General features: G+C 37.1%; 1 protein-coding gene across 4 annotated transcripts in view; it reads left to right on the top strand.

The window, feature by feature from the left end:
* Positions 1-25,337, top strand: part of IPCEF1 (interaction protein for cytohesin exchange factors 1) — a 184,795-nt gene that overhangs the window by 16,375 nt on the left and 143,083 nt on the right. For all 4 annotated transcript variants that reach the window (XM_086708183.1, XM_086708181.1, XM_025925304.2 and 1 more), the window contains one exon: positions 2,740-2,821. The gene's annotated coding sequence lies outside the window, so the exon portion shown is untranslated. The remainder of the gene's footprint in view (positions 1-2,739; positions 2,822-25,337) is intronic.

Raw genomic sequence — 25,337 nt, 5'->3', positions numbered from 1 at the left:
ATTTTTATCTTATTTTTCAATATATACCTGGCTAGACTTGGTGAATCAAAGGCACAGCTAGTGTTAAAAGATGCTGCATTAAAATATATAATCATTGCCGGAGAATGAGAAGACAAGCCACAGACTTGGGAAAATATTTGCAAAAGGCATATCTGATAAAGGACTGCTATCCAAAATATACAAGGAATGCTTAAAACTCAACAAAAAGAAAACAAACAACACAATTAGAAAATGGGCAAAATATTTGCGTATACACCTCCTCAAAGATACAGAAGACAAATAAGCATATGAAAGATGCCTAGCATCTTACTGTTGTTCAGGAAAATGCAAATTAAAACAACCCATTAGAATGGCCCAAACCCAGACCACTGACAACACCAAATGCCAGTGAGGGAGTGGAGCAACAGGAACTCTCATGCGTTGATGATGCGACTGAAAAAGAGCACAGCTATTTTGGAAGGGAGTTTGGCGGTTTCTTACAGAACAAAACCTATCCTTACCATACTATCTTTCAATTGCACTCTGTGGTATTTATCCAAAGGACTTGACAACTTACGTCCACACAATAATCTGCACAACAGATATTTATAGAAACTTTGTTCACAGTTGCCAAAACTTGGAAATAACCAAGATTTCCTTACTAGGGGAATGGATAAACAAACTGTGGCCTATCCAGACAATGGAATGTTATTAAGTGCTAAATGGATATGAGCTATCCAGCCATGAAAAAGCATGGAGGAACCTTAAATGAATCTTCTAAGTTAAAGAAGCCAGTTTTGAAAAGGCTACTACTGTATGATTCTAACTGTATGACATTCTGGAAAATGCAAAACTATGAAGACAGTAAAAAATCAGAGGTTGATGGGGTGGGGTTAAGGAGAGGACTTTCAGGGCAATGAAAATATTCTGTATGTTACTCTACTGGTGGATACATGCCATTATAGATTTTTCAAAACCCATAAAATGTACAGCACCAAGAGTGAACAGTCATGTAAACTATGGATTTTGGATGATAATGAGATGTTAGTTGTAACAAATGTATCACTGGTGGCAGCAGAGAAAGGCGCTGAAATCTCTGACTGTAACGGTGAGTTTTCTATTTTTTTTCTGGCAGTTTTTATCAGTTTTTGCTACATGTATTTTGAAGCTCTGTTACTATCTGTTTAAACTTGTAGGGCTTTAGGGTGCCTGGGTGGCTCAGTTGGTTAACCAGACTCTTGATTTTGGCTCAGCTCATATTGGTGTGTCAATTCGAGTCCCTCATCAGGCTCTGTGGACAGTGTGGAGCCTGCTTGGGATTCTCTCTCTCCCTCTCTCTCTGCCCCTCCTGGTTCTCACTTTCAAAATAAGTAAATAAACTTAAAAAAACCCAAACGCATAGGGTTTTTGGATCTTCTTGATGAATCAACCCCTTTGGCATTATGAAATGCCCCTTTATGTCCCAGCTAATATACTTTGCCCTAGGTACAATTTGTCTGATATTAACATAGCTTTCTTTTGATTGTTACCATGGTTTATAATTTTTCTATCCTTTCTCTTAACCTATTTGCATCTTCATTTTTGATACATTTCTTGTAGGTCACAGTTGGGTATTGCTTATTTATATCCAATTTGACAATCTCCATCTTTTAATGGAGTGTTAGAGCATTTACATTAAATGTGATTATTTATGCAGTTGGTTTTAAACGTAGCATATTGCTATTTGCTTTCTATTTGTCATGTTGATTTTTTTGTCCTCTTTCCTTTAATTCTGTCTTCTTTGTTTTTTGTTCTTTTTGTTTGTTTGTTTTAGAGATAGAGTGAGGAGGGGTCAGGGGCAGCGGGTTGGGGGGAGAGAGAGAGAGAGAGAGAGGAGGAGAGAGAGAGACTCTAATAATCTAAGATTCTAAGCAAGCCCCACACTTAGCATGGAGCCCAAAGTGGGGCTTGATCCTACCATGCTGGAATCATGACTTAAGCCGAAATCAAGAATCAGACACTCAACTAACTGAGTCATCCAGGTGCCCTTATTCTGTCTTCTTTGTGATTAATTGTATATTTTTTACAATTTTATTTCATGTCCTTTGTTGGCTTATTAACTATTACTCCTTGTGAATACTTAATGGAGATCGTCTGCAAATCTCTTGAAGTCTTTTTTCTGTATAGCTATCTTTTCTCTATTCCTCTGCCCTGTGAACTCTGATTGCTTTGGTGTTCCCAGCAAAGTTTTCTCAACTCAGAAGGACCTCTACCCTCTACCTAGTGTTCCCCCCACTTCTCTGGGGACTGAAAGCTTCTCCATGCCCTAAACTGAAGTGATCATGAGGCTTACCTCACTGGTTTCCTATCTCTCAGGGACCACTGTCCTACATTTCCTGACTTCCAATGTCATGAAAGCCATTGTTTCATACAGTTTGTCCAATTTTTATTGTTGTTTCAGGAAGGAGGGTGAATCCTGTATCTGTCACTCCATCTTGCTGGAAATGGAAGTACTTAGGAGGAGTTTTGCACCACTTGTTTCCTCTGCCTGTGATACTCTTCCGTTTGAACTTAACACGGCCAAATCTTTTCTAATCATTTAGATCTTAGTCAAGTGTCAGCCTCTTAGAGAAGTTCTCCCTGATCCTCAATCCGAAAGAGCCACCCAGACACTATCACACTTTTCTATCCCTTTGTCCCTGATACTACTTTCTGATATTTTCCCCAGGTGATTTAATTATTAGGTTTTTAAAAAAAGTATATCTTTCTTTTTTTTTCCAGATTATAAACTTCAAGAGATTAGGGATGTTGTAGGTCATATTCACACTGATTCCCTATTGCCTGTGGCGGTACTCGACACATGGTAAGCATTTGACATGTATTGAATGAATGAATGAATGAATGAAGTGAATTAATGAATCCTTCTCTTTCTTACATTGTAAACTGTATAATTCCTTCTCCAAATGTGGTCTGTGGGGGGCGCCTGGGTGGCTCAGCTGGTTAAATGTCTGACTCTTGGTTTCGGCTCAGGACATGATCTCATGGTTTGTGGGTTCAAGCCCCACGTCGGGCTCTGAGCTGACAGTGTGGAGCTTGCTTGGGGTTTCTCTCCCTCTCTCTCTGCCCCTCCCCTGCTTGTACACACACACACACACACACACAAATAAATAAACTTAAAAAATAATGTGGTCTGTGGACCAGTGCCAGTTCACAAAATTACTGATCCATGATGAAATACATTCAGAAATTTAGAGTAACTCTAGAAATTTTCTACCAACTCAACACAGCAATTTTGTGTTTATTAAATCTAATGAAATTTTGAGTTCTTGTAGCTTGTGTGCCTTTTAAAAATTTTATTTTTCTGGTAATTAATTTGTCTTTTATAGAAGTATCAGTCTGCAATGGATTAGAATTAAAAAGAAAAACTGGCCCCTTCAAACTGTAGATAGTTCATTTTTTCGGTTTCTTTTTAAAGTTTATTTACTTATTTTTGAGAGAGAAAGAGAGAGGGGGAGGGAGGAGGCATGCACAGGAGCAGAGGAGGGACAGAGAGAGAGAGGGAGAGAGAGATTCCCAAGCAGGCTCCATGCTGCCTGCACAGAGCATGATGTGGGGCTTGAATCCACTAACCATGAGATCTTGACTTGAGCCAAGATTAACAGTCAGACACTTAGCCAGGTGCCCTCAAACTGTAGATAGTTTGATAACCTCTGGATTATATGCCATGGGGAAAAGAGTATTGAACTTTTAAAGGAATCAAGTTTGGGGGCACCTGGGTGGCTCAGTCCATTGAGCATCTGACTTCAGCTCAGGTCATGATCTCACGGTACGTGAGTTCAAGCCCCACGTCGGGCTCTGTGCTGACAGCTCGGGGCCTGGAGCCTGCTTCAGATTCTGTGTCTCCCTCTCTCTCTCTGCTCCTCCCCTGCTCACACTCTGTGTCTCTCTCAAAAATAAATAAAGATTAAAAAATTTTTAAAAAATTAAAGGAATCAAGTTTCAGGAAAGTAATTTATTTTCCACTTAATTCTGGCTCAATGTACATTAATTTGAGTTTTTCATATGCACAAGGAGGGTGATGCACCATATCAGGAGTTACTACTTTTCTTTTTTCATACTCTCTTCTTTGGAAGCAAATTTAGCTTCACTTCTTGGAGGAATGGTATCTATGTGTATTATTTGGAATTCTGTCATAAGGATTTGTCTCCTCTTCTTTATTTATTATTCAATCTTTTATTTATATCAGCAAGGACTCATGAATACGTCTGTTATATTTTCAGTTAGAATTCAATAATATGTTATTTATTTTGTTGTTTAAATTGTTCTGGTCTTGGCAATTGAGTTCTTTTCCGATTGGCTAATATGTCCCTTTGACCCATCTCTATCCTTTTGTTTTTTGAACACTTCCTTATTAAGCATAGCAATTTTAGATTTTATGAATGTATATATCTATATAACCTCCAGTCAGAAATTAGGACTTTTCCATTATTCCAGAAGGTTTCCTGAATTTCCTTCCTGTAAATTTCCACCCACTATATAGGCAACCACTGTTCTGATTTTTATCACTACAGATTAGTTTTCCTTTGATCTTGAACTTCATGTAGATGGAATCACATAGTAGGTACTCTTATGTGTTTCTAAGATGCTTCATGTTGTTTTGTGTGTCAGCGGTTCATTTTTTTTATTGCTGAATATAAGTACATTGTTTGGATATAAGGTAATGTATTTATCCACTATTTTGTTGATGAATATTTGATTTTTTCAAACTTTTTGCTATTAGAGTTAAGTTGCTATGAATAGCTTTAAGGACATTTACTCTTTTTTCTTTGAGTAATTACTTGGAGTGGAATTAGGAGGGTAGGTGTAGTCAAACATTTCCCATAGTGTTTGTCATATCACAGTTATTCTACATATTCTCTGTATTCAGTGTTGTTAGCCCTATTGATTTTAGTTATTCTGTTAAAGTAAAATTTGTGTTTCTTTGATGAAATATTGAGCACATTCTCATGTATTTATTGGCTATTTATATATCTTTTTTGTGAAGGGCTTGTTCAAATTTATTTTCTATTTTTTTTTTTTTTAATTTTTTTTTTTCAACGTTTATTTATTTTTGGGACAGAGAGAGACAGAGCATGAACGGAGGAGGGGCAGAGAGAGAGGGAGACACAGAATCGGAAACAGGCTCCAGGCTCTGAGCCATCAGCCCAGAGCCTGACGCGGGGCTTGAACTCACGGACCGCAAGATCGTGACCTGGCTGAAGTCGGACGCTTAACCGACTGCGCCACCCAGGCGCCCCTATTTTCTATTTTTTAATTGGATTGTTCTTTTTTTTTTTTATTTGTAAGACTTTTTATATATTCAGGCTACAATCTTTCTGTTACATATATGTATTATGAATAGTTTCTCCTGGCCTATAAGTTGCTTTTTTATCTTATGATATCTTGATGAACAACAGTTTTTATTTTTTTATTTCATCTAATTTATCAAATTATTTTATGTGTTTTCCCTGTTTGTGTGACATCTAAGAAATCTTTCCTTACCCTGAGGCTGTAAAGATATTATCCTCTGTTTTCATCCAGAAACAGTATTGTTATAGCTTTTACTTTTGATACATAAGGCATTTCACATTAAGTTTTGTTTGTGGAATGAGTAGACGTTGATATTTACTTTTTCCCATATGAGTGAGTATACAAATTTCCAGATATGTTTAAGGAAGAAAAAGAAAAGGAAAAGAGAAAACACCTTCCATTTCCCTATTGAATTATTTTGGTTTCTTTGTTGAAAATAAATTGACTGATGTGAGTTTATTTCTGGATTCTCTATTTCATATTAGTGATCTATTTGTCTTTTCTTGTACCAATGCCATATTGTCTGGATTCTCTAGCTTTGTAGTAAGTTTTGAAATTAAGAAGTACTATGAATCCTCCATCTTTCTTTTTCTTTTTCAAAATTATTTTTGCTACTATAGGCATTTTCATTTCTACAAAAAATTTAGAATCAGCTTGTCAATTTCTACAGAAATATCTTGCTGGGATTTTGATTGAGAGTGAATGACCATACCAGCCAATTTGGTGAGAATTGACATCTGAACAATATTAAGTCTTATCCATGAACATAGTATATCTCTCTATTTATTTAGGTCTTCTTTAGATCTTCTCTCAGCAAGTCACAGTAGTCTTCAGTTTAAAGACTTTACATGCTTTTGTTAAAATTATGCCAAATTATTCTCTGATGATATTGTAAAGGGAATTGTTTTTCAAATGTTATTTCCCAATTTTTTGCTACTACACAGAAATATAATATAATTTTTATATTAATCTTTTATCCTGTGACCATGGTAAATTCAATGATTACTTTTAAGATTTTTTTTTAAAGAATATTTATTAGGATTTTCTACGTGGATTTCTTAGGATTTTCTAAGCAATGTTATTAGGATTTTCTATGAGGATTTCTTAGGATTTTCTAAGCAATGTTTTGATTTTCCTTAAGATTTTCTTTAGGAAACAGTTTTGTCTTTTCTCTTCTAAATCTCTAAGTCTTTTATTATTTTTTTCTTCTTACCTTATTATACCACCTATCACTACCCACACAAGGATAGACAGAAGTAGCAAGATGAGAAATCCTTTGCTTTGTTCCTAACCATAGGGGAGTATTTAATATTTTACCATAAATATGATGTTAGCTGCAAGTTTTTTTCATGGATGGCATTTTATTAGATGGTGTTCCCTTCTATTACTTGCATACTTGGAGGTCTTTCGTTTTTTAATCACAAATGGGTTTTGAATTTTGACAAACACATTTTCTGCATCTATTGAGATGATCATTGGTTTTCTCTCTATATTTTGAAAATATAGTCATTTATATTGATATTCGAATGTTAAGTCTGGGATCAACTCCCCATAGTTATGATATAATATCATTTCTATATATTGCTGGATTCAACTGCCAATATTTTTTTTATAAACTTTTACATCTATGTCCATGAAAAATGCTGGTCTATAATTTTCTTATAATATCTGTGTCAGGTTTTGCTATCAGGGTTGTGCTGTCATCACAAAAAGAATTGAGAACTATTCCCTCCTCTACCTTCTGAAAAGTTTTTTAAAGTTCCTTGGGGTTTTGGGTGCTCATTATGTTTTACTTTTCCAAAAGTTGAAAATTTTATTTATTTATTTATGTATGTATGTATGTATGTATGTATGTATTCATTCATTCATTCATGTATAATGTTTATTTATTTTGAGAGAAAGAGATAGTGTGTGCACGAGGGTGGGGGAGAGGCAGAGAGAGAGGGAGAGAGAGAATCCCAAGCAGGCTCCATGCTGTCAGCACAGAGCCAGACCCAGGGCTGGATCTCACAGTTAGTTTGATCATGACCTGAGCCAAAATTAAGAGCCAGATACTTAACCAACTGACTGAGCCACCAGGCACGCTGAGAAAGAAATTTAAAGGTACATACTATCCCCTTTCCTGAAATGTTTATCTACTACATAGTGAAAGTTCATGAGGCAAAATTTTTTTGTGTCATCTGCAGGTTGTGTTTATCCACATATTGTAATTACTAACCTTCTTCTAGAACTATCATAAGTATTGAAATATTATCATAAGTATCATAAGTACTTACTATCATAAGTATTTGAAATATTGGAACAGCAAACCAAAATTAATACTCATTTGTGTACATGTACATGCATGTGTGTGTGTGTGTGTGTGTGTGTGTGTGCATATATTTGTTTGAGAAAAGATGTAGTATTCTAGCAAATACTTCTCTGAATGTACAGTGTGATAGCTGGATTTGAGCAACTTTTCATATTATTTAATAAAATAGAATGTCTACAAATGGTATGTCTAAAAATCTATTCTTATGTTTTGTAATCAGTATGACAGGAATTAAGAATATTGAAGATAATTTACATTCTCAGAGCACGAAAAGCTTTATTAGAGCCAGGTTTTCTAGGCTTCCTTAAAATAAAGCTTTTCCTCAGGGCTGTTGAGGCCAATTGCACCCATTTTAGTTTCATCTCATTTTATTTTATCCAGTCTCTTTCTTTCCAGAGTGTAATGAGCTGTGAAGTGGCCAAAATATAATCAGGGAAGAGAAAAGAAAAAATGACGCTCTTCAATTAGACACAGATTGGAAAAATAAAACTCAAAATAGTGGAAAATAATCATTCCTTATATTTTAGCTTTTTTGATACGTAAGAACTATAGTCACATTCTAGGATTTATAATTCACTCAGGAATTTTTGTTTTCATTTTACTTTGCTGTTGCGTCTGATCACAATATACGAATAGAAATAAGAAAACAGATATGTGGATTAAAATCCAAAACAACAGAATGAAATTCAGACAAGATCAATTTATCCTAAATTAGTGTTCTAAGAATACTCTCATAATTTAACTATGCTTTATATCTTTGGGAAAATGTATGAATTTAAAATATGATGCACTTTGTTAAGCAGACAGGGGAAGAATTTGAGCAGATGTTTGTGTTGTGGTTTAAAATTTGGGGGACTTAGAAATGATTACCTCTTGAAAGCCAAGAATTTTCTTTCCTTCTTCCTCTTCCCCTCCTCCTCCTCCTCCTCCTCCCTCTCCTCCTCCTCCTGCCCCTTCTCCTCCTCTCGCTCCTCCTCCTTCCCCTCCTCCTCTTGTTCTTTTTGTTCTTCCTTTTGTTTTGTATTTGGAAAGACCATGCTTGAGGTTGTACTCTGGAGACATGAAACAGACTTCAAGCATTTTTATATCAGCAGGAACTTTATTCAAATGTAATCTTGCTAAACTTGGAGTACCATAGCCAAAGCCAATTGTTGCTTTTGGTGTTTTGTTTTGTTTTTTTGATCTAAATAGATTATTTTCCCCTTCATATCTCCATTTAATTTTGTGCCTTTCACATACTGATAAAAATAAGACACGACCCATATGGTTAGGCTTGGAAAGTAATGATTGATACCAAGAGAGGATCCTGAAGCCAGAGGAAGGGAATCGAGAAGGAAACAGTGCCTGAGAAGGGCCATTTTATCTTGTTTTCTTTACATAGAAATGTCTCAAGATGAGAGTAGAAACAATGTTTTGGACAACTGTATTAAAAAAATGTTTAGTAGGCACATTTTCCAGTCATGTTCTGATGAGAAACAGATGTAGATACTGTTAAATCATGTCAAATATGAACTGCCTGTGTACCCTGTGAATATGTGTAAATATTTAACTAGAAAAACAGTCACATGAGAACGGCTCTGGAGTAATCTTGGAAGCAGGAAGCCACAAATTATAGGTCTGAAATTTACCATGCATGGCTTATGAGTTCAGATAAGTAAAACCAAATGAAGAGACTCTGAAAGTTTTATAAATAGTTCATGTTTTTTGGTAGGGGGAGGGAAAAGAAAGGATTAGGGAGAATTTTTAATGTACTTCAAGTACAATCAGTACAATTAATTATAACCAGAACAGTAAGAATCAGATGATAGGAATTCAGTTATGCATTTGAATCTATATTCATGATCTATGAATTCATAGAATTATGAATCTATAGTCTTAATCTGCATTTATATTACTTACCAACTTACACAGGAACAATTACTGTGAAATCATAGCTTATTCTAATTAGGTTCTCAAGTCAGCACGTAAGGTAAAAATCATACGTATTCAGACTTACCCTGACCGTCTTCCTGGAAGGCATCCTGTTGGAGACAGAAATACCTAGTTCTACTAACACATCTAGTGTTGTGACTGATCCCGGTTATTCTTGCAGGTTTTGGATGGTGAGGATAGCTTTGGTTTATGGGCCAAATGTGAGGGGCTAACTATTTACATCAGGGGCATGTTTCATGGAAAATATGTATCTCTAAAACTAGAAGCACACTGTGATTCTAGTCAGATGGAAATATGCCTTCTGTCTCAGTCTCATCCACAGCCTGGAGCTTATACTCCTCAAGGGGAGAAAGTGAAATGAATTTGCTCTATTTTATTGCTTTATTTGTTTTCACGTTTAATTTTCACTTCATCAAAATAATATTGTCTAATTACCTTCTGTGCTTTAAATTATTTTATTGGAGTATAGTCTCCATATAGGGAAATGCACAACTAGTAAGTGTTATAGTTAGTTCTTAGAGTTATTTTTTTTTAAGTTTATTCATTTATTATCTCTGAGAGAGAGATATAGAGAGAGAGAGCACAAGAGGGGTAGGAGCAGAGAGAGAGAAGGAGACACAGAATCCGAAGCAGGCTCCGGGCTCTGAGCTGTCAGCACATAGTCCAACACAGGACTCGAACTCATGAACAGTGAGATCATGACCTGAGCTAAAGTCGGACGCTTAACCAACTAAGCCACCCAGGCGCCCCTGTAGTTCTAGAAGTTTTAACAAATGCACATATCCATGTAACTCACACCATTACCAAGATACAGAATATTTCTCTTCTTGCTCAATTACAGTAAATCCCACCTCTCTTGTCTCTTCAGCCACATTGTTCTAATTAGTTTTGTCTGTTCCAGAACTTCATATCAATCAATGGCATCACCTGCATGTACTCATGGATCTGGCTTCTTTTGTTCAGCATGATGTGTGTGAGATTAATTTATGCTGTTGCATGTGTCAGTAATAGTTCATTTCTGTTTCTTGCTGCCTATTGTATCATATAAATATATTGCAATTTGTTTACTTCTTTTCCTGTTTTTGGACATTGGGGTTGTTTCCAGCTGGAGACTTTATTATAAATAAAGTCACTGTGAATGTTCATATACAAATCTTGGTGCAGATGTATGCTTTCCTTTCTCTTGAGTAAATACTAAAGAGTAGAGTTGGTGATCATAGGGTTCTGTTGTGCTTAGCTTTATGACGAAACTGCCAAATATTTCAAAAGAATGTTGTAGCTTTTTACACACTCATCAGTAACGTCTGAGAGTTCTGGTTGTGTCCTATCTTGCCAACATCTTTCAATTGTCATTAGTTGTTGTCTTATAGCTTGTTTCTCTTCCAGGTTTGAGGCGTTTTCCTAATGATTCAGTAAGTTGAGCACTAGTCCATGTGCTTCTTGGCCATTTGTAGATCTTTTGTGAAGTGTCCATTCAAGCCATTGCACAGTTTTAATTGGTCTATATGTCATTGTATTAATGAGTTGGAAAAATTCTTCATATATTCTTGATATGGGTCCTTTGCCTGATAGACATTTTGTGAATACTTCCTCTCATTCGTAGCTTGCTTATTTTATTAGTGTCAACTTTAATGAGCAGACATTTTTAATATTTTCTTTTATACTTTCTGCATCCTGGATAAGAAATCTTGGCCTACCTCAAGATTTTGAAAATACTTCTTTGTATTTTCTTCTGCAAACTTTACAGTGCTAACATTTATATTTAGGTCTATGAGGTACAAACCAAAGTTAATTTTTTTATAAAGATATCCACTTGTTCCGGGAGTATTAATGAAATGGCTTTTCTTTCTGCATTGATTTGCTCTGGTGCTTCTGTTGAAAATTGATTGACTACAAAAGTGTCTCTATTTCTCAGCCCCCTTTTCTGTCCCATGGTCAATGTGTATATCCTTACACCAGTATCATGCTGTCTCAATTGCCATAGCTTTATTATAGATGTCTTTTAGTTTTTCTTAGCCATGTTTTGAATATTTACTTATTTTAAGAGAGAGGGAGAGAGAGTGTGGGGAAAGGGTTAAGAGGGAGGGGGACACAGAATCTGAAGTAGGCTCGAGCTGTCAGCACAGAGACCAATGCGGGATTTGAACCCATAAACTGTGAGATCATGACCTGAGCCAAAATCAGACTCTTAACCTACTGAGCTACCCAGGTGCCCCATTCTTAGCCATGTTTTGTAGTTTTTAGTGTAGAAGAGTTAGATATGTTTTGCTATATTTATCCTTTTTTTTTTTTTTTTTTTTTTTTGCTTTTTGGTGCTTTATGAAGAGTATTATTTTTTAAATATAATTTTCCATTTTTCATTACTGTTACATAGAAATACTATTGTTTTTGTATGTTGGCTATGTTTCCTGAGGCCTTGCTAATTCAATTAGTTATAGAAGAGTTGTCTTGTAGATTTCTTTGGATTTTTCTGTGTATACAACCATGCTGTTTGTGAATGGAGGCAGTTTTATTTCTTTTGATTTCTTCTTTTTTAAGATTTATACTTTCTGTTTATGCGTCCTGCATTATTATACTGACTAAACCTACCAGAACAATTCTGAATAGAAATGGTAAGAGTGAATATCCTGGTGTTGTTCTTGATCGTAATTGGTAAGTGGTCAGCCTTTCACCGTTAAGTATGGTATTAACTGTAGCTTTTTATGTATGTCATTTTTCATATTGAAGAAATTCCTCTATTATTAATTTGCTGACAGTATTTTATTGTGAAGGAGTGCTGAATTTTGTCAAATGTTTTTTATGAATCGACTACGTTGTATGATTCTTCTCTTTTGTCAGTGTGCGGAATTATATTGATTGGTTTTTAAAAGTGAAAACAAACTAGTATTCCTGGGATATATTTTGTGTTTTATATATAGCAGATATTTTAAAGGCATTTTGTGTTTGTGTGCATGTAGGATGCTTGTTTATAATATTCTTTGGAGCACCTGCGTGGCTCAGTCGGTTGAGTGTCTGACTTTGGCTCAGGTTATGATCTCATGGTTTGTGGGTTCGAGCCCTGCATCAGGCTCTGTGCTGACAGCTCAGAGCCTGGAGCCTACTTTAGATTCTGTGTCTTCCTCCCTCTGCCCTTACATGTGGTACTCTATACACACAAAATATTATTTTATCTTTTTGTTAATATTACATTACTGTACCACATATGCATCTCTTAAATGAAATGCTACCTTCTGACATTTCCAAGTTGTGGCAATATCATTTTTTTACTTATTTGACATACTTAATTGGAAAACAGTATATTTAGCTCCAGGGTTATAAAAAAAATAAATCAGATATGGTCTACTTTTTATTAGATCTTCCTTATAATTATGAGTAGACACATTATTAAATCCAAAGTTCATTCTGAAATATCAAATGTATCTCCAATATGGTTTTGTATTAATATTTAAATGTATCCTAGTTTTTGAAAATGGTGATTCATGTATGGAGGAATTTATAGCAATTATCCACCAACACATTATTATACCCCTCATAGTTCTCCCCTCTCTTGATCTTGTTGGCAAGTAGAATTCGTCTTAGCTGTAGGGTTAGAAGATGTATATTTGATTATATACATACATGTCTTCTGAAAATATTCGGGGTCATCCTTACTCTTTCAAAAAGATGATAAAGTAGAATTTTATTTGAAAGCCAATAAACATGTCACTTTTGACATGTAAGCCACCCTCATTTTATTTATTTATTTATTTAATTTTATTTTTTAATATAATTTATTGTCAAATTGGTTTCCATACAACATCCAGTGCTCATCCCAACGAGTGCCCTCCTCAGTGCCCATCACCCACTTCCCCCTCTCCCCCAACCTCCCATCAACCCTCAGTTTGTTCTCAGTATTGAAGAGTCTCTTATGGTTTGCCTCCCTCCCTCTCTGTAACTTTTTTTCCCCTTCCCCTCCCCCATGGTCTTCTGTTAAGTTTCTCAAGATCCACATATGAGTGAAAACATATGATATCGGTCTTTCTCTGATTGACTTATTTCACTTAGCATAATACCCTGCAGTTCCATCCACGTTGCTGCAAATGGCCAGATTTCATTCTTTCTCATTGCCAAGTAGTATTCCATTGTATATATAAACCACATCTTCTTTATCCATTCATCAGTTGATGGACATTTAAGCTCTTTCCACAATTTGGCTATTGTTGAGAGTGCTGCTATAAACATTGGGGTACAAGTGCCCCTATGCATCAGTACTCCTGTATCTCTTGGGTAAATTCCTAGCAGTGCTACTGCTGGGTCATAGGGTATGTCTATTTTTAATTTTTTGAGGAACCTCCACACTGTTTTCCAGAGCAGCTGCACCAGTTTGCATTCCCACCAGCAGTGCGAGAGGGTTCCCGTTTCTCCACATCCTCGCCAGCATCTATAGTCTCCTGATTTGTTCATTTTGGCCACTCTGACTGGCGTGAGGTGATATCTGAGTGTGGTTTTGATTTGTATTTCCCTGATGAGGAGCGACATTGAGCATCTTTTCACATATCTGTTTGCCATCTGGATGTCTTCTTTGGAAAAGTGTCTATTCATGTCTTCTGCTCATTTCTTCACTGGATTATTTGTTTTTCTACCCTCATTTTAATAAAATAAAAATTATTTTGAAATAAAGTGTAGCAGGGCACCTGGCTGGTGCAGTCAGTAGAGCATGTGACTCTTGATCTCAGGGTTGTGAGTTTGACCCCACGTTGGGTGTAGAGATTACTTTAAAAAAAATGAATAAAATGTAGCTTCTTAAAGAAAAAAATTATTTTGTTAGAGATTATGCAGGAATTTTCACAGAGGGTGAGTTGGGGGAAGAGAGGATTGTGTTTGTACCCAAGTGTCTGAAATGCAAATATATACTTACAAAATTATTTCTTTCTTCCTCTAGAGACACCTTTGTGTCACTTAACAATCTGTTGTTTTACTTGACTGAGGTCACAATTCTTGTCCAAATGTGGAGGCATCTGAAAAAGAAGGAAGGGACCTGCCAAAGAGCCAATGGGTGGTGCTTCCCTTGAAGCAGGAGAGTCCAACATCGGGGCAACCCAACCAGTATTTTACTGAGTGCTACCTGAAGTGCGAGTTAAGAATTTACACATTTAATCTTGATTCTATGTTTCTGTGTCTTGATTTTCTTTACCTTCCCAACAAATATTTATGTTAAAGACTTTAGCTTGACTCTGTGTTCCCTATATGAAGACAGACATTCCATGGCTACATACAGAGGCCCTGGTGGGCCTGGATTATTAGCTCCTGAGCTTGGTGTAGATCCACAGCACTGAGAGAGAAAATACGAGACTTAGGACACTGTCACCATCAGTGTCGTGGATACCAGCCATTGCCATCTGCAATCCTTGCCACAAAGAAGATTAACTTAAGCCTCTGACCCTTTTTCTTCACTCTGCCTTATGCCTTATATTATAACCATGTTTGAAGTAAAGATCTTCCCATTGATCTCTGCACTAGGGATCTGGGCTACTTGTAATTCATCTTATTCATGTTAACAAAAAGCTATTATTAGAGAAATCCCTTGGCTTTGTGGTATTTAAAAGATCTCCAACTTTCTAGTACTTTGTACTTTTTGTGGGCCCTCTCTCTCCCTATGTAAATGTCATACACACATGAATGATTTGTCCTGTGTCCCACAGAGGTGCCCTACAAATATTTGTTGAACACAAAGACAATTGAGTGCTTAGGGTACAAGGGCAAGCAAAAACATTCACTCCACCTGTTCTCCGGAGGCTTTCAGTCCGATGTGGAGACAGATGCTAATGAAATAATTGTGCTAATATAGGTATAATTACAAAGTAGATGGGGCCTTGAAGGAAAAGGAACCCACTTGTATGAGAGTTTATCCCTGAGACTGTTAGAGAGAAAAGGTATTTTCAAGGACTTCTTTCATGGTCCTGATCTTATCTCAGTTTGTGTTTTACAAAACTGAGAACTTTTTCAGAATGTTGTATTTTTCATGTCAAGACGTGAGATCAGCTAGTGAGATGACCCGTGTGTGTGGAGAATTCGGTTAGAACCACAACAGTGATTGTATTTCTGAGTGTTCTTTTACTGTGGGGAGGGGTCAAAGAATTCTTAGGATCCTAGGAAAGAAACATGAGAGAAAGAAGAGGTTTAAGAAAGTGAGATATGGAAATGTTTTCCAGGTAGATAGTTTTGATCTGTAATTGGTTTGTCCTTAGTATCTTAGTTGGTAATATACAGATATGTATATTTGTATATTCCTTCATTTCTACTGTTTGGATCAAACTTACATATATCCTAGCATCTCATTCACCTTTCCAGTCTGCTGGGCATTCTTTTGGAAGATCTGTTGGGCACAGGATCATAATGTCTGATTTTAATTTTTCTGCCGTCATCACCTTAAGCAGGTTCCCTTGACTCTGCTCAGTTTCTGCATCTATATGTTTTTATGATAAAAATAAAATCAGGTCAACTAGAAAGAGAACTCAAGTGTAAGTGACATGATTATAAGCCACGGAGTGAGGTAAGCTTCCTTCTTAAAGTCAGAGGAAATGTCAGGGTGACATGGCAGAGGCCCATCTGTGGAGCCGAGTCAGAAACAGGAACAGAAGACGAAGTTTCAGCTCCTTAGGGCTTTCTGCCTCTTTTATATGTGCGTGGGTCCAGTTACACATCATTTTGGAATGTATTTGCTTAAATAATAATTCAGAAAAGCCTTATTCATTGGAACAAAGATAGGGCTAACAGGTACTAGAGTGAACTAAAAATTTCTTTGCTTAATTGATACAATAGTATAGACAAATAACAAAGGAAAACGTTTCAAGTGTTCACTAGAATTGACTTCTCAAGCCCCTTAAAACATCTTGGAAGCCTAATTTATGTAGCATTAATCAGAAATACTTTCCATCTATTTCTTAGGTTCTCTAAAACATATGTGTAGCATTGATTTGTTGTCATAAAGTAAATAAAAATATAACTTAAAAATACTTTAGATATAATTTTTCACGATGTAGTTGAATAATAAGTTATTTTTTATATTTATAAGTTAATACAGTACTTCATTTATTGATAATGTGAAAATAGAGAATATAAGTAGACATTAGACTGGAGGACAGAGGAGATGGGTAGTGCCATTCATCAAGGTGAAGATGGAGAGCACATTTTTAAAAGAAAGATGATAAGTTCGGGGTACCTGGGTCCAGCTTTGGCCCAGGTCATGATTTTGCACTCATGGGTTCAAGCCTCACATCAGGCTCTGTGCTGACAGCTCAGAGCCTGGAGTCTGCTTTGGATTCTGGGTCTCCCTCTCCCTCTGCCGCTCCTCTGATTGTACTGTCTTTCCTTGTCTCTCAAAAAATAAAATAAAACGTTAAAAATTAAAAAAAAAAGAAAGATGGTAAATTCCTTGTTTTGCACATTTAGGAAACTATAGTACTTGGAAATGTGGGGTGCCAATGGGCAATCTAATAGACATCTGAGGAGCTCGGAATGTGACTCTAGCTTGAAATATGGATTTGTAATCCATTGGCATTGGTGACAGTTAAATAAAAATGTAATATGAGAAGGAAAGCACATGAACAGGGCCCTCGGGAACACCAATATTTAGGAGATGAGAGGAGACAAGGGAGAATAAGGAGTCTGAGGAGAGATGACAGGGAGGTAGAAAGAAGAGTGGGAGTCCTGAGAGCCAAGAGAGGAAAATATTGAGACAGCATCCTGTGCTGTGGGGAGGTTAGTGAGAAAGGTGAGCAAGAAAGTTGAAAAGCGCCCCCTGAACGCAGCAAAAAAAATGCCTGCCAGTTTTGATGTGAGTATTCTGATACAGCTGTGCCTGAGGTTCACTTGCAGGGTTTGAGAACCAAGTGCCTGGTGAGAACTAGAGCGGTAAAAGGAAATTTCTCTCAAGCACCTTGAGTGGAGGTTAAAAAACAAGCAGTGACTAAGAGTAGGGCTTTCGCAGGAGGGATTTTTTTTTTTTAGAGGTAGGAGGGATTTAAAAATTGTTGTGCACTGAGAGGAAAGAAAGGCGAAAGGGATTCTCTGAAGATACAAGAGATAGAAGGGGCAATAAATGTGCTTTCTTTGAAGGACTGGGAGGGGGTGGCCCCCAAACATGGTGTAGGGATTGGTCTTCATATAGGACAAGAAAGGCAGCAAGAATAAAGAATGGTCCTCACTCCTCTGGGACATAGAAGGTGAGATGGCTGAGTGAGAGATGGAAGAAGGAAGGATCAATTGAAAACTGTTGTTTTCTTCTGTCAGTCAAGAAGTCATTAGGCACATGTCCTGAGCTCCTGTTATGTAATGGGGATTAACTGATGAAGCAAAACAAATATGATTCCTGTCAACACACAGTGTAGGGGGGGGAAGCAGACATTAATCTTGTATTGTTTTTATTTTGCATTTTCCAGGAGAGGGTCAGCAGCTTCATCATATTTTCAATGCATTCAAGGAAGACCCATAAACCGGTAGCGAAAGATTAAAATAAAAATTCTAAAGGTGGTCGATTTTTTATCTTCATTTTTAATACTGGCGTATAATGGACATAATAGTGTATTAGTTTCAGGTGTATAACATAATGATTTGGTATATATATTGCAAAACGATCTCCGCAGTAAATCTGGCTAACATTTATCACCACACAGAGTTACAAATTTTTTTCTTGTGATGAAACCTTTTAAGATCTACTCTCTTAGCAACTGTCAAATATTCAGTACAGGATTATTACTTATGGTCACCATGCTGTACATCACATTCCAAGAACTTATTCATAGTATAAATGGAAGTTTCTTATCTTTTGACCACTTTCACCCATCTTGCCACCCCTCCCCCCACCAGCTCTGGCAACCACCCACCTGTTCTCCTTATCTGTGAGCTTGGTTTTGGTTTTTGTTTTTGTTCCTTTTTAAAGATTACATACATAAATGAGATCATATTGTATTTGTCTTTCTGTGTCTTACTTAATTTCACTTAGCAAAATGCCTTTGAAGCCTATTTTTGTTGTCATATATGACAGGATTTTCTTCTTTTTTATGATTGGCTAATATTCCATTTGTGTGTGTGTGTGTGTGTGTGTGTGCGCGCACACGCACATGAATGTGTGTGCATGTGTGTGCACCATATTTTCTTTATCCATTCATCAATCAATGGACACTTAGGTCTTGGCTATTGTAATTAATGTTGCAATGAACATAGTGGTACAGAAATCTTTTCTAGTTAATGTCTCATTCCACTCAGATAAATACCCAGTGTAGGATTACTGAATCATAAGGTAGGTGTATTTTTAATTTTATGAGGAACCTCCATACTGTTTTCCATAGAACACACCAATAAATACAAATTTTTGGTATCAATAAGAGCTTGGAGTTCTGGGTATTTTGATGGAGTCAGAGAGCTGAGGGAGGGTTACTTGACAGATTTTTGGAAAATAGGAAGAGAACCCTAGATACATAATATTTAATAAATGTTATTCTTTTTGAAAATCATACCACTTGGAAGAGACAGTATGTTTTAGCATGCATTAATCTTCTTCCCCATATGTCCCTTTACAAAACTTTCCTCATCTAAGATGGTTTGACATACTTGTAAGGGATTTCCTTATTTAAAAAAAAATAAATGTACATGTTTACACTTCTAAAATGAGAGCCATGAAGGACTGTATCACCCATTTTTTTTTTAATTTTTGTTTTAAATGTTTTATTTATTTTTGAGGCAGAGAGAGACAGAGCGTGAGCAGGGGAGGGGCAGAGAGAGAGAGCAAGACACAGAATCCAAAGCAGGCTCCAGGCTCTGAGCTATTAGTACAGAGCCTGACGCGGGGCTTGAACTCACAAACCGTGAGATCATGACCTGACTGAAGTCGGATGCTTAACCAACTGAGCCACCCAGGCGCCCCGTATCACCCATTTTTAATGGCTTGTGTTCCTGGGTTGCATATATCACATCTAATCTTAAGCTCAGAAGAATTCTCATCCTGTAAGACTGACAACACATTAAAGCATTCAAAATATTACAGCCTTCTGGATAATGTAGAAATTAAAAGTGCACATTACCATCCTCTGTATTGCAATATGGCCGGTGTATTTATAATTCTTTTGCTGTCTTTTCTCAGGAAACCTGAAATTAATATGAAGTGTGAGGCTGATTTCTGGTTCAGTTTTTTAAAAAATGAATTAAGTGGTAACATTTTAGATTTTGGACAATTGTTAATATATTTCAGAAAGGAGGGGTGCCTGGGTGGCTCGGTTGGTTGAGCACCTGCCTCTTGATTTCAGCTCAGGTCGTGATCCCAGGGTCATAGGATCAAGCCCTGCGATGGGCTCTGTGCAGAGGGTGGAGCCCACTTGGGATTCTCTCTTTCTCCCTCTGCCCCTCCCTGGCTCACACGTGTGCATACTCTCTCTCTTTCTCTCTCTCTCAAAAAAATTATTTTTTTCACAAAGGAATAAAGCACATTTATCATATATTTGGCCCCTTCTTACTCTGTTCTTACTTCTTTCCACAATCACCATCCTTACTTCTTTTGTTTAAATTCAAGTACAATTAGCATACAGTGTTATATTAATTTCAGGTGTACGATGAAGTGATTCAATAGTTCTACACATGATTCAGTGCTCCTCACAATAAGTGTACTCCTAATCCCCTTTACCTACTTCACCCATCCCCCCAGCCACCTCTCCTCTGGCAACCAGTTTGTTAATTATATTTAAGAGTCTTTTTTTTTGGTCTTTATTTTTCTTTGTTCATTTGTTTTGTTTCTTAAATTCCACATGAGTGAAATCATGTGGTATTTGTCTTTCTCTCTTTTTAAAAATGTTTATTTATTTCCTTAGAGAGAGAGAGAGGGACAGAGAGGGAGAGAATCCTAAGCAGGCCCTGCACTGTCAGCACAGAGCCCCACGAGGGACTCCAACCCGTGAATCATGAGATCATGACTTGAGCTGAAACCGAGTCAGGCACTTAACCAACTGAGCCACCCAGGCGCCCTGGTATTTGTCTTTCTCTGACTGACTTATTTTGCTTAGCATAATGCACTCTACCTCCATCCATCTTGCCAGTGGAAATATTTCATTCTTTTTGATGGCTGAGTAATATCCTGTGTGTGTGTGTGTGTGTGTGTGTGTGTATACATACACACATGTGTATATATACCACATCTCTCTATATATTTTGCATGTTATATATGGTCTATATGTATATATAGGTATATATATTATCTATATCTATCATATATATATTATCTATATCTATATTTTACATGTCCATCAACTGATGAATGGAGAAGGAAGATGTGGTATATATACACATGAGTATATATATATATATATATATATATACACATCTTCCTTCTCCATTCATCAGTTGATGGACATATAAAATTGCTGGACCTTAGGATAGTTATATTTTTAACTTTTTGAGGAAACTCTATACTGTTTTCCACAGTGGCTGTATGAGTTTGCATTCCCATTCCCAGTGCAAGAGGGTTCCCCTTTCTCTACGTCCTTGCCAATACCTGTTGTTTCTTGTATTGTTGATTTTAGCCATTCTGACAGGTGTGAGGTGATATCTTATAATATTGATTTGTATTTCCCTGATGATGAGTGATTTTGAGCATATAGTTTATATGTTTACATGTTTGTAGGAATTTATCCATTTCTTCCATGTCGTCTAATTTGTTGGCACATAACTTTTTATAATATACTTTTATAATTGTTTGTATTTCTGTGGTGTTGGTTGTTATTTTTCCTTTTGCATTGGTGATTTTATTTATTTTGGTCCTTTCTATTTTCTTTTTGATAAATCTGGCCAGAGGTTTATCAACTTTATTAGTTTTTTTTCAAAGAACAAGCTCTGGTTTCATTGATCTGTTCGATAGTTTATTTTAGTTTTTATATCATTTAACTCTGCTCTAATCTTTATTATTTCATTATTCTATTGTTGTGATTGGGATGTTAACGTTCCCTACTACTATTGTTTTATTAACAATTAGTTCCTTTATGTTTGTTATTACTTTTTTAATGTATTTTGGTGTTCTCATTTTATGTGCATAAATATTTACAATTGTTAGATCTTCTTGTTGAGTTGTCTCCTTTATGATAATATAATGCCCTTCTTACTCTCTTTGTACAGTCTTTGTTTTGAAGTCTAGTTTGTCTGATCTAAGTATTGCTACTCAGGATTTCTTTTGACATCCACTTGAATGATAGACGTATCTCCATCCTACCACTTTAGCACAGAGCCAGATGTGGGACTTGATCTCACTAATTGAGAGACCATGACCTGAGCCAAAATCAAGAGCTGATTGCTTAACTGAACCACCAGGTGCTCCTGCCCTCACTTTCAATCTGCAAGTGTCTTTACGTCTAAAATGAATCTCTTGTAGGCAGCATATTGATGGGCATTGTTTTCAATTTATTCTGAACCTAAGTCTTTTGACTGGAGCATTTAGTTCAATTACATTCAAAGTAATTATTGATAGGTATTTAGTGCCATTTTATTACTTGTTTTGTCATTGCTTCTGGAAATTTTCTCTTTTTTTGTCTTTGTCATTTTTGGTCTCTCCCTTGCATTCAAAGAGTTCCCTTTAAAAACAAAACAAAACAAAATAAAAAACCAAACCAAAACAAAAGAGTCCCCTTTAATATTTCTTGCAGGTCTGGTTTAGTGGTCATGAACTCCTTTAGTTTTTATTTGTCTGGAAAACTCTTTATCTCTCCTTCTATTCTGAATGATAGCCTTGTTGGATAGAGTATTCTTGGTTGCAGCTTTTTCCCCTTTAGCACTTTGAATATATCATGCCACTCCCTTCTGGTTTGTCAAGTTTCTGTTGAGAAATCTCCAGCTAGTCTTATGGCTTTTCCCTTATAAGTTAAGGACTTCTTTTGTCTTTCTGCTTTTAAGAATTTTTTTTATCATTAAATTTTGCAAATTTAATTGCAATATGACTTGGTGTTGGGCTGCTTTGTTGATTTTGATGGGTGTTCTCTGTGCCTCCTGGATCTGGATATCTGTTTCCTCCTCCAGATTAGGGAAGCTTTCTGCTATTATTTCTTGAAATAAATATTCTTCCACCTTTACTCTCTCCTCTTCTGGGATTCCTGTAATACGAATGTCATTATGTTTGATGGAGTCACTGAGTTCCCTAAGTCTATTCTTGTGTCACATAATTCTTCTTTCTCTCTTTTGTTCAGCATCATTATTTTTCATTATTTTGTCTTCTAGGTCACAAATTCATTCCTCTGCTTTATCCAGCCTACTGTTCATTGCATCAAGCATGCTTCCAGTCTTGTTTATTGCATCCTCCATCGTTGACTGAATCTCTTTTAACTCTTCTATCACTGTGGTAAGGGTCTCATTGATGTCTTCTATTCTTTTCTCAAGCCCAGTGAGTATTCTTATGATTATTGCTTTAAGTTCTCCATCAGGCATGTTATTTATATTTGTTTTGCTTAGGTCTCTGACAATGGCCTTATCTTGTTCTTTCATTTGGGATAAATTGCTCCATCTTGACGTTTTGTCTAAGTCTCTACCTTCTACTGTGTGTTAGAAAAGCCAATTATCTCTCCTGCTCCGGAAAGTAATGGCCTTATGAAGAAGAGGTCAAGTAGTTCCCAGGGCTTGGTGCTTCAGGGAGTATCTCTGGTGTGTGCTACATGCACTCTGCTATTGTGTTTTGGCTCCTCTCTCCTTCAGGCCAGTTGTCAGCAGAGGCTCTCTTTGCCTGCTGAGGGCAGTGTTTGGTCCCTGACCTGAATGTGGTGAGTTTTAATTAGGTGTGCTGTGGTCTGCTTGTGAAATGAGACCTGATAGCAACTCCACCAGAACTGAGGCCCTGCAGAACTCTCTGGTTGGGATATGTGGTGTAGGCAGAGGTTTGTGCTGGTCTTATGGGGGAGAAGCCTACTGCACTCGGACTGAAGCCAGCTTGTCTGAGGAGGGCAGTCCTACCAGAGTACAGGGGGCTTGGGCATGGTGTAAGCAAGTTAGGCAGCCAGGGTTGGTGCTGTACTGCTTCTTGGAGGTGGGTCTGTGTTTACACTGAGGGGCCAGAAAGAGAAATGGTGCCATCTATTTCCTTTGTTCCCAGAAAGTCACCTTCACAAACATTGCTTCTTAGGGACATACTTGGAGAAGAGTGAATATTCTCCTCCTGTGTACCCAGGCCTTCTTCAGATCTGCCCTTTCCATGCTGTCTGCCCCTGGGTTTTTTGCCTGGCCTCTCTCCAGCAGTGCAGTGCCTTCTGGGCTGTATGCCAACCGAGCCTCCTGACCTTTAAAATTCCAGGCTTTAAGCCTCACTGATTGCAAGAACTCATGAAATTTAGTCTGTCTCGTTTTCTAAGCCAATGGCTTTGAGGAAATGTTTTCCTTGTACATTTCCCTGTGTCCTTCTCTCTCTCTCTCTTTCTCTCTCTCTCGTGCCCTTCCTCATGATCATGGCTCCCTCCCCTCCACAGCACCTGCAATCCATTTTTCCCCTAAACCATGTATCCACACTCGCTCCCTTCTTTGATGTGGCCTCTTCTCTCCTGTTAGTTGTGGAGCTTGTTCTGTCAGTCTGCAGGTCAATTTCCGGGGTCTTTAGGATGATGTGAAAGTTACCTTGTATTCTTGGGGTGAGATGAGCCTACTCTACCATCATCTTCCTCCCCTCACTGTTTGACCTTTCCGAGCTTCAGATTTGTCTCACATAAAATGGGTTCATTGTGAAGATCACATAAGCACATGTGAAAGTGCTTAGAGTAGAGCTGGTGGGTGTCCCATAGTATTCATCCCCCCTGCCTCTTTCTTGCCATGTAAGTGCTTTCCTCAGAAGAGCTGATAAAGTTTGGTGTGTTGATCCTGAGAGCTTTCTGACAGATGGATGTCACAAACCATCTTTGGGTGTTAGTTTCTTGACTGCAAAATAAAAAAAGGGGGGGGGGGATTGCGCTGCACTGTTGGACAGTAACTGAAGGCCTTTTATTTTTTTACTCTAAAATGTTATGGTTTTAAGGAATTGAAGGGATTTTAAGGAATTGAGAAGGTGAGGAAGGGGGTTCTCAATAAAGATACAGTATATACTAAAATATTATAAAATATGAGAAAACAAGCACTGATGGGGCTAATTTTACTTCCATGGAGAGTTTCCTAGAATTAGATCACAAGAGTCGGGTAGACCATAAGAGTCCTTCACAAGGGGGAAGAAGGACGTTGGGGGTGATTTCATTGGTTGCAAAGGAAAGCTAGAGGTAGAGAACTGTTATTGATTTTTTTAAACCAGTGAGATGTCATTTTTGTGAAAGATTATTCTGATAAGTATATATAGGATGGACACTCTCAGAAAGAGGCAGAAGGCAGAAATTTAGAGAGAAGCATAAAGATAGGTGAGCCTAGTGATTATCATGGAAATGGAAACATTCCTGGTGAGGAATGCACAGGAGAAAATTACCACGGGGTTGAAGGAGAAGGGAGGTCTAAACTGCAAGGCAAGTGTGATGAACCAGGCTGTTTAGCTGCAGCTTTTTTTTCCTTTCCTAAGAAAGACACCTGGCTGAATAAACATTGATATAGAGAGAGCTGAGTGGACAGCCGGAAGCACCAGCCTTCTCACTTATTTTCCTATGATTTAAAATAGACAGACTATTTTAGGCATAGCAGACTGACTGTCTAGAAATGCAGATGAAGATTTGTTTCCTTTCCTAAATTGAAGATATGGTTGGAAATTTCCCAGGTTAATGTTATGAACCAGGTGTGGTGGTAGGAGGTCAGTGGAAAGCCATGGGTAGGTCACGTCTAT

Source organism: Puma concolor, chromosome B2 (genome assembly GCF_028749965.1).
Source record: "Puma concolor isolate L17-30 chromosome B2, mPumCon1.1.hap2, whole genome shotgun sequence".
Classification (NCBI taxonomy): Eukaryota; Metazoa; Chordata; class Mammalia; order Carnivora; family Felidae; genus Puma; species Puma concolor.
This window is presented reverse-complemented; position numbering and strand designations above follow the sequence as displayed.